The following is an 18,302-nucleotide window of genomic DNA, read 5'->3' as shown; positions in this document are numbered from 1 at the left end:
TTTTTCTTGTGGGGGCAGGAGAGGTGAGCTTTATTAAAAGCGTATTGCGCTTGCTTCCTTCTCAAGCCTTGCCTGAGAGAGCAAATGCCTGCTCCACCATCCCTTCCTTTGCCAAGCGTCTTAAAATCCATCCAGCTTTTTCATCATATTTTAAGTGGCTTAATGGCCCTTTAGGCCCAACTCGTTTGGGAGGAACTCGATTCAGGTTTTTCCTTTCCAGAAAACCCAAGGAAGACAACAGATTGCGTGAAAAAGACCAAGGTAAACCTTGGTTCAAATCCGGATCCACCACTCGTCAGCTGTGGCTCTGCGGTGGACGTATCCATCTCTGAGTCTCTATTTCCCCGTCTGCACAATGGGAATAACGAGGACATTTGTCCCACAGAATCGTTATACGCCACTACGAAAAAGTGACGCACGTCAAAAACCGCTGAGCATGGCGCCCGGCGAGGAGAGCACGTTCGCACACAGCGCCCGCCGGACCCGCCGCGCCACAGCAAAAAACACGCGGGGTTCAACGAGGAGAGGGCGGGGGGGGTGCCACGCGAACCGGGCGAGGACACGGGGAGCGTCAGGCAGAGTAGAAGGGCCTCTGTTCCCTCGTGACGCCGGTCTCGCGCGGTGCTCTCGCTTTGTCTCAGGCACGAACGCGCGCACGAAACAGAGAAGCCGAGGCCGTCAGGCCCTGATACCCGGACAAGGAGCCCAAGGCGCGGGGACCATGGCACGCAGCTCGGCCGGACGGCTGGCCGCCCTCTCTGGACCCGGGAACCCACCGGCCCAGAGAGACCTGCGATAGGAACCCGGGTTCCTGGCCTCAGCCCCGCTCCAGAGTCGGCTCCAGCCCCGCTCGTTTTGGTACTCACAGTGTGGAGACGCCAGGGCAGCTCCGTTGGTCGCTGGTCAGTAGCCTCAGAAACCGCCTCTGTACCTCAGCTGCAGAAGCCACCGCAGTTCCGGGGCGGGACCTCCACTCACGTACTCGTGCGCGCTGCGGAGGAAGTCCCGCCCCTATGGCAAACTCAGCTACCTGATTGGCTGCCTCGCGGACCAAAGCTGTGCTGCTGGCAGAGCTGGCTTGGGGCGCTGGCCCCTCCTCTTCCAGCTTTGCTCCTCCCCACTTAGGGAAAGGCCACAGAAGGTGAAATTCTATGTGCTCCCTCCTACTAGAGACTTTGTCAGCTCCCGCACAGTAACGTAAGTTTTCTTTTATTTTTGGTGTAGTTTTGTTACCGGAAAGGGGTCCCGATCCAGACCCCAACAGAGGGTTCTTGGATCTTGCGCAAGAAAGAATTCAGGGCGAGTCCGCATAGCAAAGCAAAAGCAAGTGAAGTGAAGTGGTGAAAGTGAAGTGGTGAAAGTGCGGCTACTTCGTAGACGGAGTAGGACGTTCCCGAAAGTAAGAGGACGTTCGCGTCCATCATAGGGAGATGTACTCTGCTACAAAGGTGACCTGTGATGAGTGTTCCTTGTATTGTAATTGTTTGGGGCTGCCATGAACTGTGCCCTTATAAGACGACAAACTTAATTGATAAATGTTGTGTGTGTTCAGACTAATCCACTGACAGGCCATTCTCCTTTCTCTCTTCCTTTCCTTGGGACTCTATTCCCTGAGACACAACAGTATTGAAATTAGGTCAATTAATAACCCTACAATGGGCCTCTAACTGTTCAGGTGAAAGAAAGAGTCGCACATCTCTCACTTTAACGCAAAAGCTAGAGATGGTTAAGCTTAGTGAGGAAGGCATGTCAAAAGGCAAGATAGGCTGAAAGCTAGGCTGAAAGTTTGCACCAAAAAAGCCAGTTTGTGAATGCAAAGGAAAAGTTACTGAAGGAAATTAAACATTTTACTCTAATGAACACATGAATGATAAGAAAGTGAAACTATTTATTGCCGATTTGGAGAAAATTTTAGTGGTTTGGATAGAAAATAAAACCGGCTACAACATCCCCTAAAACCAGAACCAAATCCAAAGCAAGGCCCTGATTCTCTTCTGTTCTGTGATGCCTGAGAGAGATGAGGAAGCTATAGAAGTTTGAAGCTAGAAGAGATTATTTCATGAGGTTTAAGGAAAGACGCCATCTCCAGAAACATAAAAGTGTAAGATGAGGCAGCAAGTGCTGATGGAGAAGCTGCAGCAAGTTATCCCCAAGATCTAGGTAAGATCATTGATGAAGGTGGCCACTGAACAACAGGTATTCAGTGTAGACAGAACAGCCTTCTATTGGAATAAGATGCCATCAAGGACTTTCATAGCTAGAGAGGTCAATGTCTGGCTTCAAAGGCCAAGCTCACTCTTGTTAGAGGCTAATGCAGCTAGTGACTTTAAATTGAAGCCAGTGCCTGTTTACCATTCTAAAAATCTTAGGTCTCTTAAGAATTACACTAAGTATAATCTGCCTGTGCTCTGTAAGTGGAACAACAAAGCCTGGATGACAGCTCATCTGTTCATAGCATGGTTTACCGAATATTTTAAGCCTACTGTTGAGGCCTACTGCTCAGAAAAAAGATTTCTCTCAAAGTATTATTGCTCATTGAAAATGTGCGTAGTCACCGAAGAGCTCTAATGGAGATGTATATGGAGATGAATGTTGTTTTCATGTCTGCGAACCAAGATCCATTCTTCAGCCCATGGATCAAGAAGTAATTTTGCCTTTCAAGTTTTATTATTTAAGATACATTTTGTAAGGCTATGGCTGCCATAGATAGTGATTCCTCTGATGGATCTGGGCAAAGTAAATTGAAAACCTTCTGGAAAGGATTAACTATTCTAGAGATCATTAAGGACATTTGTGATTCATGGGAAGAGGTCAAAATATCAAAATTAACAGGAGTTTGGAAGAAGTTGATTCCAGTTCTCATTGATGACTTTGAGAGGTTCAAGACTTCAGTGAAGGAGGTAACTGCGTATGTGGTTGGAAATAGCAAGAAAACTAAGATTACAAGTGGAGCCTGAAGATATGACTGAACTGTAGCAATCTCATGAGAAACTTGAATGATGAGCAGTTCCTTCTAATGTATGACCAAAGAAAGTGGTTTCTTGAGATAGAATCTATTCCTGGTGAAGATGTTGGGCGCACTGTTGAAATGACAATGAAGGATTTAGAATATTTCATAAACTTAGTTGATAAAGCAGTGGCAGAGTTTGAGAGGATTGACTACAATTTTGTACATTCTACTGTGGATAAAATGCTATCAAACAGCATCACATGCTGCTGAGAAATCTTTCATGAAAGGAAGCATCAATCCATGCAGCAGACTTCATTGTTGTGTTATTTTAAGAAATTGCCACAGCACCTCCCCTTTCAGCAACCACTACCCTAATCAATCAGCTGATTTCAGAAAAAAAGAAAAGTATATTATGGCAGAGGGGGACACAGTCAAAATGTTAATAATTGGTGAATTCTTGGTGCTAGAGTAAGGGTACGTGAGTGTTCATTGTACTATTCTTTCAACTTTTTTGAGGTTTAAAACTTTTCAAAATAAAGAGTTGAGTAAATTGTTTTGATTTAAAAGTATGAATTAAAAAAGAAATTGGTTTAAGCCAGGTATGGCGGCACATCCCTGTAGTCCCAGCTATCTAGGAGGCTGAAGAGGGAGGATCGCTTGGGCTCTGGAATATGAGTCCAGCCTGGGCAACATAGCAAGACATCATCTTTAAAAAAAGTAAAAGAAAGAAGGAAAGAAATAGAGTCCATTTTCATTTTTAAAAATGGGGGAGGGGGAGATGGCAACCAAGAGCAAAATGATGGCAAAGGTTCCTTTATAGTAGTGGGAACATAGGTATTTTTTTCCTTCTTCTCAATATTCTAATTTTAAAAAATAGTTAAAATAAACTATTTTAACGTTATTCTTCTTTTACAAATGAGAAAACAGACGCAGGACGATTAATTTGCCAGAGTCATACAGCTAATGTTACAGAGCTCAGACCTGACTCGGAGCTCCATAATGTTAACGAGGTGCGGTGGCTCACACCTGTAATTCCAGCACTTGGGAGGCCCAGGCGGGTAGATCGCTTGAGCTCAGGAGTTCAAGATCAGCCGAGGTGACATGGTGAAACCCCGTCTCTACAAAAAATACAAAAATTAACTGGGCTTGGTGGCATACACCCTTAGTCCCAGCTACTTAGGGAGCTGAAGTGGGAGGATAGCTTGACCCCAGGTCGAGGCTGCAGTGAGCCATGTTCATGCTGCTGTGGGATAATTAAGGAATCAGAGAGACCGAGGGGTTGAGGAGGAATTATTTAATTATTTAGGTGCGCTAACCCAGTCAGATTAACATCCAAAGGACTGAGCCCTGAACAAAGAGTCAAGCAACCTTTTAAGCATTTCGTGGGGTGGGGGGAGATTTGTGCAGGAGAAAGCATATTACAGAAGTGAGAAACAAAGACAGCTATTCAGTTGAGACCTGCATTACATTATTTTTTACTTCTCAAGGAACAACATGTTTTACGACTTGAGATTATCTGTTTAGTGACCTTGCAGCTGCACAGCTAGAGAAACAGAGTCTTCACAATGCCTGGGAAAGGGAGAGATAAGACTCACTAGCCTCAGAAAGAAAAACAGGCGGTTAATTTTAAAGGACTCCAGCCCTTTCTCTTCCTCGGGGGGAATTGGGTTTTCTTACATACAACTGAGTTTTTGCTTACACAGTTTTTAATTTCTTTTAACTCCTGTTCCATTTCCCCCCTTTGGTGTTTTTTATAACAAAGGTGTTAATAGAAAGCACTACTATTTGCCACCTCTTCACGGAGCTGAGCTGCTGTTTCTCCTGGTAGCAGCTAATATTTGGTTAATGCCATGAAATTTGTGGTAGTGTGCCGTGTTAATCCTGCATCTATAGTGGAGTGAATACTCCTAATAAACAGGGGCAAAAAGCAAGGGAGGATGAGGCAGATGTCAAGAATAAACCTACCAATGAGGGTTTTGAATCCTCCAAAGGTTGAGAACCATCTTCTAAACAAGGAATCCGGAGACCATCTGGACCAAGCCTGAACTGGAACATGGGCATTCTAGCTGTGATTATGCTTCTTTTATTTTTTTTATAAACTGGATATCCTAAGAGTTCCCCTTGCTTCAGAGGGATGGCTTGATTGTTTCTAACACACATGCCCTTGTCCATTTAGCCGGCAGTTGCCGATATGCCCATGCTCCACAGATTCGGTATGGGCCAGAGGGCGCTTTCCAAGCATTTGGAGCCTCCAGCTGATACCAAGAGTGGCTTAGAGTAGAGAATCGAGAGAAAGGGTTTGGATCTGCTAAGTAGGAGTCTTCTGAGTGTTTCTCCATAGAGTTTTGTTTTAGTCTCATCATAATACTGTTGCCCTAGACAGGTTGTTTGTCCTGCTGCCTCTGTGAAAGCCTTTCCCCAATGGGCGATGCAGTATTTTCCAATTATGGAGATTTTTAACAACCAAACACTGGCTGAGGCTGTTGGTTTACTGGCAGGGTTAGGCAAAGTGAAGTTATCTTGTGGCATTAATTTCTTAGCCCCCCATGGTCACTGGTCCTCTATATTAGTTCTTCCACATACATAGCATGAGGAAATTTCTAAGCTGCCAGCTAGGTTTTCAGCTAGTTGAGCAAATAAGTTTTTGGTTGATGGGAAAGCTCAGGCGCTGACTGATCAAAATGCTTGTAGAATGACTTATGGACTCGGAATTGCGGGGTTGGACACAGTTGATTCCTTCTAGTCTTTTTGACAATTAATAGTGAAACTCCAAGGCCTGCTCCTTGTCTATCAACTCGTAGTAGTGATGTCTGTCCTGTACACCAAAAAGGTAGCTCTGGCTTTCAGATAGTAAAATTTAGAGGATTGCATGTTCTTGTCTTACAGTTTGGTTTGGTTGACATACTACTTTGCAGAGCAGTCCTTCCTGAGTATAAATATTGGAGCTGTGTTAGCGTTGACCACTGAATGTTACAGTCTGGGCATCCGATTTGTGGTTCTCCGTACAGATGTTTAGGGCTGTCCCTGCTAAACCTGTCTTGTGTTAAACGATTGCAGACTGTTTCTGGTTGTATGTGTAGGTTTTTAACTTGGTTCCTGTACATTTATAGTAAGTACGGTACAGTAGAGTTTTGACTACGGTATTCCTTACCCAGGTAGTATGTACACAGTGTGGACATCTTTCTAAAGAATTCTCACTTTCTAGCATAGGCAGAAATGGTAACAACATCAGTGTGTGTAGTAGAAACATGCTTATATTATACTACACATGGGCGTGCAAACCTCCCTCTGGGCATAGACATTTGCAGCATTTGCAATGATAACATAACAACAGAACAATCAGTATTGAGAGAATTATAACTAGGCGTATAAATTGTATTCACATTTACTTATCTGGAGATGGTCCTCTTAGCTTCGGTTGTGCGTTGACTAGTCAGCTTCCAGGATGTGACTAGAGCAGAGCTTGCAGGATCCTCAAGCTTCAGCCATGCGTAGACTGACCAGCCTCCAGTGTGGTCAGAGCAGGGCAGTTGTCCTTCTTATCGGTAGTTGGGTTTCGCCATAGGACTATTAGGGTGGAGTGATCTGGGTCTTGTTGGTTAATCCACTGGTATATTGTCGGGAATCACTGCTGCCACTGGTTTCAGCTGGCTATGGTGAATCTAAGGTGTGACACCTGCAACTTTAACAGCAGTGGAAGTAGACATAATTACAATATGAGGCCTATCGTGTGTGGGTCCTAGAGTGGTTGGATTCCATTTTTTATCTTAAACAAAATCCTTAGGTTTGAAAGGGTGTACTGGGTCTATTAGACTTACAGGCATTTTTCTATACCTAGCCATGCATTTTTACATAGCCATACTTAAAATCTGCATTTGCCTTCTTAAAGTTAGTTCCTCTAGTTTACAGAGATTACCTTTAATCTGTCTTATGATGGGGGAAGGTGGCCGGTCTAATAAAATCTCACAGGGCGAATACCCAGTTTGTTTGGTGGAGGTGCACCTGATTCAGAGGAGGACCATGGGCAAGACCTGATCCTACCTTTGGTGAGTTTCTTGACACAATTTTTTAGTAGCTGTTCGAGCGTCCAGTTCCTCCGTTCCACCTTCCCTGAACTCTGTGGTCTGTAGGCTGTGTGCAGTTTCCATTTGATCTTTAAAAGTTGAGTCAGCTGTTGTACAACTTCTGCCACAAATGCCCCAAATCTTGGTATGGTATCTTTTAGTAGCACCTTTGTCACCTCTCGTGCCTTTGCAGTTCTGGTGGGGAAGGCCTCAACCCACCCCGAGTAGGTGCAAACAAACACTAGCATATACCGGTAACCTCCTGCTCGAGGCAACTCAGTAAAGTCTATAAGCAGGTTCTCATAAGGCACAGCTCCCACTTCCTGTATTCCTGGGGGTCGAGTAGGTCCTTGTCTTGGATTATTCCAGGTACAGGATAGACATTGTTCACAAACAGCACGGGTGATGGCAGAGAGCCATGGCACATAGAAATGCCAACCTATCAAAGTTTCTAGGGCCGTCCTCCCAATGTGTGTTCCTTGATGGATCTGCTTCACAAACCTTGGGGCTATTCTTTCTGGGACAGCTAGCCTCCCGTCAGAGAACAACCACCATCTGTATTTAATATATTTTTCTGTTTCCTGACCAAACCAAGCTTTTTTGCTTGAAGAGTAATTGGGTACCTCTGAGAAAGGAGGCTCTATAAGGAGAGGTATTGCTAGTGTTCTTTCTTCAGGTCAAGCCTTGCACATTACTGCCTGCCAAGCCTCTCGGTCTGCCTTTTTGTTGCTCTGTGCCTCATAGCTTTTCCCGATTTGGTGTCCTTTGCAATGGATGACAGCCACCTTCTCTGGAGCCCATGTGGCTTCTAATAATTGCAAAACTTCTTCTCTTTTTTTTTTTCCTTTAGTAGTGAAAAGTCTTCTCTCTTTGTATATTGCCCCAAGGGTGTGCAGGGTTGCAAAAGCATATCTTGAATCAGTATATATGTTTACTTTCTTCCTCTTGGCCAATAACAGTGCTCTGGTTAATGCTATTAATTCAGCCTTTTGAGTGGAAGTCCCAGAAGGTAAGGCTTGAGCCTCGACTATCGAGTGTTGGGTCACTACTGCATACCCTGCCTATCACACCCCATCTGTTATGAAACTGCTACCATCAGTATTCAACATTTGGGCTCTCCAAGGGGTTGTCTCTGAGATCTTCCCGGCTCGAGAACACTTCGTCCACCGTATTTATGCAACAATGGGGAAGGTGCTGTCAGCAGTGAGGCAAGCTACCGTCCTTCCAATCGGGTTCTTCCACAGGCAGCAGGGTAGTTGAGTCCAAGTTATTTACAGTCTCCAGTGTTGTCTGGGGATTTTCACACAGAAGCCCTTGATACTTTAGCATTCTAGAGTTGGACAGCGGTCGATGTCCTCTTTGCTCCATTAAGGTGACTACAGCATGTGGCACCCAAACTATTAACTTCTGACCTAGGGCTAGCTTGTTGGCATCTTCTCTAAGGATTGCAGTAGCTGCCAATGCCCTGAGGCAGTGGGGCCAACCTAAGGCCACCAAGTCCAGTCTTTTGGATAAATATGCTACCAGCCGATACCAAGAGCCCAACAACTGAGTTAAGACTTTGACTGCCATTCCCTTTCATTTATCCACATACAAAAAGAAGGGCTTTTTACATCTGGCAACCCTAGCACCGGGACTTGGATGAGAGCTTCCTTTATATCTTTGAAGGCCTTTTCCTGTTCCTTTTCCCCTAGGAGGGGCTCTCTTTCTTTTCCTTTGGGAGCCTCATATAAGGGCCTTGCTGTAAGGAAGAAGTTTGGAATCCAGATTTGGTAGAATCCAGATTCGGCCGAATCCCGCTACATGTAGAAATTCCCTGATGTGCCGCCTTGTAACTGGGGTGGGCAGTGCACATGCAGCCTCCTTGCGTGCACTTCCGAGCCTGCGCTGGCCTGTATTCACCATTTGGCTTGCACACAGGCAGCAGGGGAGTATTCCAGGAGGACTTGCATTTCAGTATAATCCTATGTTCATAGAGTCGATTTAAATGTTTTGTTATGCCATCAATTGCCTCTCCGGGTAGGGGGTATTGATGGACTTGTACTAGGGCAGCATGAGGGTTAAGCTCTGCTACCACCAGGGGTCTGTTTGCAGCAAGTCCAGGAGGGTTGTCCTCAGCCCATACACCTGGTACCTTGAAAAGCATTCCCCACGTGTTGTGTAGGTCTGGCTCTGGCAGCCTCCTGGTACACAGTTCATAGAGCTGCCATTCCTCAGTTCTTGAGACTGAGTCAATACGATTGCCTTAGACCTTCCAAACTACAGTGTCATATTCCCTTTAGGTGTAAAGGAAATTTGTGCAGTTTCTGGAGTAAGTCTTTCCCTAACAAAGGCACTGGACAATTTGGCATGTATACAAACTCATGCTGCACTTCTTGTCCCCCAATAACACATCTCCTGGATTTGCAAAAAGGTCTCTTTGGCCCTGTAGCCCATATGATGGTAGCATAGTTCTTTGTGTGTGTGTGAGGGGGCTAATTGGGTGAGTTACCACAGAGAAATCAGCACCAGTATCGACCAAAAAATCCATTAATCGGCCCCCTACTTCCATAGAGACTATAGGCTCCCCAGGGCCTAAAAGGATGGATCCCTGTCTGTCTCAGTTCTCCAAATTCTCGCGCCCTGGTAAGCCGCTCAGATCAGGGTCTGCCTTTGAAGCACCACAACTAGCAACTGAACACTGCACTCGGTTGTTAAACCATTGACCATTCTCCTTATTCTTATGACATTTATCCTTCTAATGTCCTTTCCTTTTGCACTGTGCATATTAGTCTCTCTCTAGCCTCAGCCAGCTTTCAAACTCCTGTCCAGACTAGCCTTTTCCACGACTGTGTTCACGCCTGCGTCCATGCCCCCTTGCAAAGCCAGCTTCTCTTCCTGTAAGGGCTGCTGCTAGTAAATTTCTCTGTGGTAACTCACCCAGTTAGTGCCCCCCCCACCACACACACAAAGAACTGTGTGGGCTGCAGGGACCAAAGAAAAGAGACCTTTTTGCAAATCCAGGAGATGTGTTATTGGGGGACAAGAAGTGCAGCATGAGTTTCTGTATATGCCAAATTGTCCTTTCTTAAGCCTCTGATCAGCTTTCTTCTTTGCCTCCTTGTGGGCGGCAAACCACCCAGGTGCCGAGGCAAGAGATCGAGGGCACGAGCTGTTCCAGTATAATAAAATATATAAAATAAGAATAGTTATACTAGGTATAGATAATAGATATGATTATATATGAATATCATTAATCATTAGTTTGTAGCAATTACTCTTTATTCCAATATTATAATAATTCTTGCTCTACAAATAACCTAGGAAAAACCAGGCCATACAAAGATAGGAGCCGAGGGGACATAGTGAGAAGTGATCAGAAGACGGGAGTGCGAGCCTTCTGTTATGCCCCGGCAGGGCCACCAGAGGGCTCCTTGGTCTAGCGGTAACGCCAGCGTCTGGGAAGATGTCTGTTGCCAAGCTGACCGTGGTCTAGCGGTAGCGTCAGTGTCAAGGAAAAACACCCGCTACTTAGCAGACCGGGAAAGGGAGTCTCCCTTTCCCCGGAGGAGTTCAGAGAAGACTCTACTCCTCCACCTCCTGTGGCCCGCGCGCAGTTGTCCAGAGGCCTGTCTCCGTGTGATTCTGTGCTTCAGCGGTCACGCTCCTAGTCTGCCTTCGTGTTCCGTCCTGTACACCTGGCTCTGCCTTTTAGATAACAGTAGCAAATCAGTGAAAGTACTAAAAGTCTCTGATATGCAGAAATAATGGCGTAGGCTGTGTCCTCTCTCTCTCTCTCTCTCTGTCTCTCCGCCTCGGCTGCCAAATCGGGAAGGGCCCCCTGTCCAGTGGATATGTGACTCATGTGACCTTGTCAATCACTGGAAATAACTCACACTCCTTACCCTGCACCTTTTCCTTGTATCCAATAAATATCAGCGCAGCCTGGCATTCGGGGCCACTACCGGTCTCCGTGTCTTGGTGGTAGTGGTCCCCGGGACCCAGCTGTCTTTTCTTTTATCTCTTTGTCTTGTGTCTTTATTCGTACAATCTTTCGTCTGCACCCAGGGAGAAAACCCACCAACCCTGTGGGGCTGGACCCTACACCTCCTGATCTCAGTTAATGTACACCTTGGTATACATTAGTAAGCTGAGTATCATTCATGCCTACGGAACTTCTAACTTCTGCAGTTGATGCCTGATCTCTCCTTGGGCCTGTCTTATAAATGCTGTATCCACCATGCACTGATTTTCAGCAGCCTTAGGATTAAACCGAGTGTACAACCAAAATGCCTCACGAAGTCTTTCTTAAAACTCATTGGTGCTTTTTTCTGCACCCTGGAGCACCTCTGAGATTTTTTTATATTGGTTGCCTTTTTCTTTTACTATCCTTTAGCCTTTGTAGAAGTGCTTCTCAGCACTTTTGTAGGTGCTGAAGCTGGACTGCATCATCTGGATCCTAGTGGGGGTCCTCTTATCCTCTTACGAGGCATAAGCATAACTTGGGCATGGCTAGACCTGAGACGGCCTGCCTGACTTTTCCAGCCTTTCAGTTTAACTTCCCGGAGCTCTGATTTCTCCTTCTCGGGTGAGTCTGGGAGCCTGTATCTCTTTGAACTTAACTCCTTAGGGGCATTTAGCCTTGGTAAAGGGGGGTAGACTGGAATATAGTGAGGAGGGATCTCTGTTCCCTTCTGTGGTTCTTGCCTGGCGCATGGTGAGCTCAGTTGACCTTAGCAATTCGTTTTGTCATGACACATTTCCTTGTAAGCATCCACATACCTTTCATATAGTATAAATATGAAAAGGTGACAAGTTGGGGGAAAACACATTTCGGCAAAATGTCCCACAGCGTTAAGTAGTTGTTTTAAGGTGATAGAATTGAGTGTAATTTTTTCTTTTCAATATTTCAATTTTAATATGATTATTTTAATTATATATATTGTATGGAGGTATAATTAATGTACAATAAAACACGGAGTGCAGCTTTTCAATTCAATCAACTTTAATATTTCCATTTCATCATATAAGTAATGCACACAACAAGATAAAGAACATTTCCATCACCCCAGGATATTCCTTCATCCCCATTTCCAGTTAGTTTTTATCCCTGCCCAGAACACGATTATATTTTAATTTAAAAATTAATTGGCAACTATTTCTTAAATGGGAACCATTTTGGTATTTTCATTTATTGTAAAAGTGACTTATGCCTGAGGCATTGTAATTCATCTAGCACCAAAAAACATACATATGTATAAGCATTCTACATGGGTGATATAGTTTGGATATTTTTCCCCATCCAAATCTCATAGTTGAATTGTAATCCCCAATGCTGGAGTTGGGGCCTGGTGGGAGGTGTTTGGATCATGGGGGCATGTACCTCATGAATGGCTTGGGCCATCCCCTTCGTAATAAGTGAGCTCTCACTCTGAGTTCATGTAAGATCTGGTGGTTTAAAAGTGTGTGGCGCCTCCCCCCAGCTCTCTCTGACTCTTGCTTTCACCATCGCATGTGCCTGCCTGCCTTCCACCTTCTGCCATGATTGTAAGCTTCCTGAGGCCTACCTAGAAGCTGAGCAGATGCCAGCACCATGCTTCTTATAAAGTCTGCAGAACTGTGAGCCAATTAAACCTCTTTTTTAAATAAATTACCCACTCTCAGATATTTCTTTATAGCAATACAAGAATGGCCTAATATAATGAGGTCTTCCTTTACCACTGTTTTATAAGTTGCCTCTTTCACTCAACAATACCTAATGAACCATTCCCCATTGCCAAAAAATATAAATCTATAACCAGGGACAGATCCAGGCTATTTAGGGATCTGAAATTTACATAATTGGTCGAGCAGACAGCTGAAAAAAAGAGAGTTATAATAGAAAATACCAGTAACACTACTATGTCACCCCAAACCAGGGGAAGTAGGGCAGAGGGAAGCCAGATTGAAAAGCAATTACAAGACAACAGCCCTAATGAATTACTCTTAGAAGAACTTACTTTTGCAAGAAATAATAATAATAACAACAAAAATGTGACCAATGGCTAGAGCTGCTCTTAGGGTCTTGAAAGGAGCCAGTGTAAGCGAGGGTCCCTGAACTCAGGCTTCTTTTGCTTCGAGGTAAACCCATTTCTGCTTCTATCATCAGTGGCTACATAAAATTATTTACACAGGGGTATAAAATTTTATTTATTCAATTTTTGTTACTTCACACTTTTGCTGTGTTAACCTAAATAACAAACAGAGAAAAGCCCTGGTATTTATTTGAGAATACGGCATTGCAGTGGGAAAATTCATGCCATAGTAAACTATGTACATATTCAAGGATGTAAATGAAGACAAAGGTTTTTAAAGGAAAAATGAAGACAATTATGTAATTGTTTTGAAGCCAGATTGGAAAGCTATTAAAAGACAACAGCCTGAATCATTTACTCTTAGAAGAACTTACTTTTACAAATAATAATAACAACATGTTTGGCTATAAGAATTAATAGCAAGGGTGACAACAGTCTGAGGTTGGGCAGGTAGTTTCTGGGCAGATGTGCTCACTGAAGTATTTTTTGTGTAAGGTTGTGATGGCCTTTGTGCAAGATTGCAATTTTTGCAGATGATAGTTCTGTCCTCAGGCATACAAAAGTGTGAAAACCCTCTCTTCATGGATTTCCCTAACTGTATTTGTCAGAGTTTGGGTGTCTTTTTTTTTAAAACACAAGCAACTCCATTTTGACTCCGACTGCTTTTATAGCTGTCATCAAAAACACTGTGATCATCATTCATGTGCAGATATTTGTGCACATCTCTGATTCTTTCCTTGTGATGAATTCCAAGAAGTAAAATTTCTAAACCAAATAAGCTTTCACTACATGCTGTCAAATTGCTGACCAGAAAGTATGGGTTAGAACACGCCATACCAAGCAGTGAATGAGGATCACTATTCTTTGCCTCATGCAAACACCGCGTCTTCCAGCTATTTGCTTCCTAAGGCAGATCATAAGGATGCAGTCACTCAGCTCTGTTTCATGCTCTGCTGTGAACCCTCAAGGACAGAAAGCTGATGACTCTACTCCCCTGGCTTCCCCATACACCAGTTCTGCAAATGACCTGAATTGTGCCAAGCTGACTCCCCTGGTCAAGGATGTGAAGGTGGAAGGGACACAGGGGCTGTGCTTCTGCTTCTACTGCCAAGCATTATAGTAGGGACTTGGTTTTCTGCAGTAGCAGAAGCAGAGTCCCAGGATCCATTTCTTACCTTACTATGTGAGGTATCATTTTACTGGCATAGATGCCCCAGAGCCAACGGGTGTGGCAGTGGCTTCCCGATATCCCAGTTTCATGATCATGGCACTGGCTGAAGCATTCTTGGTGGCCCACTTCTAGGGTGGGGCCATTCCTGGAACATCAGCCTAGACCCTCCTCCTCCAATCCTGGAACAATCTTATAGTCACCTAATTCCCTGTGTCAAAACCCACTCTGCTTAAGTTGGCCGGAGTGACTTCTGTTATCTGCAGCTGAACTCTGACTAATAGATGCATGTGACACACATACAAAATGTCACCTCCTTTAAATAATTCTTTTTCTATTAGTAAGATTGACCATCTTTTTAAGTGTCTATTAGTCACGTGTTATTCAGTCTTGGGGAACTGTCTTTTCTAGTATTTGGAGCTCCTTATTAAAGGCAGTTCCTTTTCAAAATTGATTCATAAGAAAACTCTCTTTGAGTTGGGGATACTAATCGTGCAAAGGTATTATTTTGTTTGGTTTGTTTTCCCCTCAGTAGGTCACTTGTCTCTTAAACTTCATGATAAATCCATTTTTAACCAAGAGGGACTTTGTTGATGGTGTTTTTTTGTTTGTTTTGGTGATTTTGTTATTTTTATTTTTAGAGACAGGGTTTTCCTCTGTTGGCTAGGCTGGAGTGCAGTGGTTGGGTCATGGCTCACTGCAGCTGTTACAGGATAGAGGTCCTGATCCATATCCCAAGAGAAGGTTCTTGGATATCACTCAAGAAAGAATTTGAGGTGAATCCATAAAGCAAGAGCAAGTTCATTAACAAAGTAAGGGAATAAAATAATGGCTATTCCGTAGCAGCTTGAGCTGCTTGAATGATAATACTTACAGTTATTTCTTGATTACATGCTAAACAAGTGGTGGATTATTCATGAGTTTTCGAGGAAAGGGGTGGGCAGTTCCTGGAACTGAGAGTTCCTCCCCCTTTCAGACCATATAGGGTAACTTCCTGATGTTGCCATGGCATTTATAAGTGGTCATGGTGCTGCTGGGAGTGTCTTTTAGCATGCTAATACATTATAATTAGTATATAATGAGCAATGAGGACAACCAGAGGTCAGTCTCATCAACATCTTGGTTTTTGTGGGTTTGGGCTGTCATCTTTACTGCATGCTATTTTATCAGCAAGGTCTTTGTGAACTGTATCTTGTGCCTATCTCCTAGCTCATCCTGTGACTAAGAATGCATAACCTCCTGGGAATGCAGCCTAGTAGGTCTGAGCCTTATTTTACCCAGCTCTTATTCAAGATGGAGTTACTCTGGTTCAAATGTTTCTGACATATTTCCCTCCTCCCTTTTACAAGGGAACCCTTAGGATTCCTAAGGGTTGTAGAAGTATGTAGATCCATCTTCTGCAACTTCTTCAGACTGAATAGGGGTGATGATGTTCCTGCCTAACTATTAGGATCTCTTGTATTCAGGGTACAGTGCAGCTCAGTCAGAAAGTGTCAGTATGGCAAGGACCATTCATAACTCTTGAGTTCTGACAAAAGGTGATATCTGGAAGATTAGTAAGTGTTCAATTTAAGAAAGCATTGAGTAAGCTCATGCTACATTTCTATGCAAAGAGTACACGAGCAACATGTTCCACAACAGTAAAGTAAAATAAGCAAAATTATCCCAAGTAAACTAAATAAGAAGGCTTTCCAGGAACTGGGCAATTGTTGGAACCAAGCTGATACGGGGGTCTCTAGCTGATTCCAATATGTGCCCAGAATTAGAATATTGATCCAGATTTTTACATTACCCATCCCTCTTGTTTCCTCTGAGCTGCAGCCAGAGATCACTGATTGGTTCACAGGAATAAGCAGGGTCAGTCTAAATTGCAGAAAGAAAATCAAAAACAACTGATGAGACTAGAATTTAATAACAGGTGTACCATCGTTTTTGAAACATAATTTTTCTCTCTCCAGTCCTCATTTTAATTTGAAACAAATCATAATTACGACAGATTTGGTTTATTATACCTGGCCTGATTATTTGCATAAAGTGCAGCAAGAATGATTGTTTTTTTTTGTTTGTTTGTTTTTTTTTTTTTTGAGACGGAGTCTCGCTCTGTCGCCCAGGCTGGAGTGCAGTGGCCAGATCTCAGCTCACTGCAGGCTCCGCCTCCCGGGTTTAAGGCATTCTCCTGCCTCAGCCTCCCGAGTAGCTGGGACTACAGGCGCCAGCCACCTCGCCCGGCTAGCTTTTTGTATTTTTTAGTAGAGACGGAGTTTCACCCTGTTAGCCAGGATGGTCTCCATCTCCTGACCTCGTGATCCGCCCGTCTCGGCCTCCCAAAGTGCTGGGATTACAGGCTTGAGCCACCGCGCCCGGCCGAATGATTGTTTTTCACATAGGCTTTTTAAATTGGCTTTGGTGGAACTTGGTTCCATAAAAAGAATCTCAGATAAGACATTTTTAAAGCTGAGGCCAGCCATGGGTTGGTAGCAGATACCTATGAGTTTGGATAAATTCCTCTCCTTAAGAGATTTCAAGATAACTTGGGGCTCTTGGGCCTGTCAGAAAGTGACATTCTTTGGTCAGGAATCCTGTATAGTGACTGTGTAGGCAAGGTATGAGGCTAGTTTTCCCAAGGGGCTTTTATTGTCTCTGTAAGTCAAGTTTGATTCCTTAAAGGAAAGCATCTCATTACAGTCAAAGCCTTGGTAAAATAACCAGTGTCTCCAATTGTGTCCAGTTGCAAAATAAAATGGATTATTATTGTACTTATGCAGATAACTATATTGCCATAAATTAAGAATATGCAGTTTCCAAATTCTGGATAAATCAGATAGAGAGAAGCAAATATACTCCAAATTTTGTTCACAAGGATATACTTTACTCAATTATCAAAAGTTGTAAATAGCTCAAAATAAAAGGTTTTTTTGGCTCTGTAAAAGAACAGCAAAAAGTCTAAAAGATTGGTTCAGACTTCTTTTAGTTTAGTTCATGCAGTTAATTCCTGTTCTGTTTGATGCTCATGAACATTTCAGCTCTCTAGGAGAGTCCTGAAAGATTTTCTCTATTCTAATGTCACAATGTCCAAAGTTACAAGAAACCTGCATTCAAGAGCATCTGTCAAAGTCCTACAGCTGATTAAGGGTCACCTTTTAAAGAGGATCAAAACAAGATAACAATTGCCTGTGGATGACAAAAAGTTTTAGGACAGCCGCTATTATAGCCACAATGGGCTAGGAATTGTGGTTACTTCTATGGCATACAACAATTTTGCATAACAATTATAACTATTAATAGCATACAGTAAGTCATATCATGATTATAGGAGTTTCCCATAATTTTAGAACATATACCAATAACTTAGTTATACCAATACAGCCCAAGGAAAGCCGCTCAACCATTTCATATTTAACCATGCTTCCTATATGATTTTTATACCAAATAAGCCAAATAAGTCATTTTTGGACTTCAGGAGACCTAATATCTAAAAGATTAATTAGGAGGTCAGAAGAAGACATAATTTATAATTTGATTTTGGAAATTGTGTCAAATATCAAAGGTTTAAACCATTTGGTATTATAAAATCAAATCCCAGGTCACCATAAGTCATTAGCCAAAACAATAACTCAAAATTTTTTAAAAGACAAAACCTTTACTCATTAATAGAGGGAAGATTTAGCTTTCTAGACAATCTGTTTCTTTCCTTTCCCTTCTTTTGTCTACAGTTTATTCAAAAGGCAAACAAAATCTTTTTTTTTTTTTAATATAACATGAAAATCAGCTGGGTGTGGTGGCTCACACATGTAATCCCAGCACTTTGGGAGGCTGAGGCAGGTGGATCACCTCAGGTCAGAAGTTTGAGACCAGCCTGACCAACATAGCGAAACCCCGTCTCTACTAAAAATACAAAAAAATTAGCCAGGCGTGGTGGCAAGCGCCTGTAATCCCAGCTACTCAGGAGACTGAGGCAGGAGAATCACTCGAACCCAGGCAGCAGAGGTTGCAGTGAGCTGAGATTGCACCACTGCACTCCAGCCTGGGTAACAAAGTGAGACTGTGTCTCAAAAAAAAAAAAAAAA

At 43.3% G+C, this 18,302-nt stretch overlaps 2 protein-coding genes across 2 annotated transcripts in view; one reads left to right on the top strand and one right to left on the bottom strand.

Moving 5' to 3' along the window:
• The window catches only part of DDX24 (DEAD (Asp-Glu-Ala-Asp) box helicase 24), a 29,315-nt gene extending 28,322 nt beyond the window's left edge, over window positions 1-993 (bottom strand). Inside the window, exon 1 of the mRNA XM_011951552.1 lies at window positions 867-993. The gene's annotated coding sequence lies outside the window, so the exon portion shown is untranslated. The remainder of the gene's footprint in view (window positions 1-866) is intronic.
• Window positions 994-1,094: 101 nt separating this feature from the next.
• The window catches only part of IFI27L1 (interferon, alpha-inducible protein 27-like 1), a 28,311-nt gene continuing 11,103 nt past the window's right edge, over window positions 1,095-18,302 (top strand). Inside the window, exon 1 of the mRNA XM_011951551.1 lies at window positions 1,095-1,197. The gene's annotated coding sequence lies outside the window, so the exon portion shown is untranslated. The remainder of the gene's footprint in view (window positions 1,198-18,302) is intronic.

This window comes from Colobus angolensis, unplaced genomic scaffold, assembly GCF_000951035.1.
Source record: "Colobus angolensis palliatus isolate OR3802 unplaced genomic scaffold, Cang.pa_1.0 Scaffold32, whole genome shotgun sequence".
In the NCBI taxonomy this organism is placed as follows: Eukaryota; Metazoa; Chordata; class Mammalia; order Primates; family Cercopithecidae; genus Colobus; species Colobus angolensis.
Note: the sequence above shows the minus strand (reverse complement) of the source record. Positions and strands in the feature narration are given on the sequence as shown.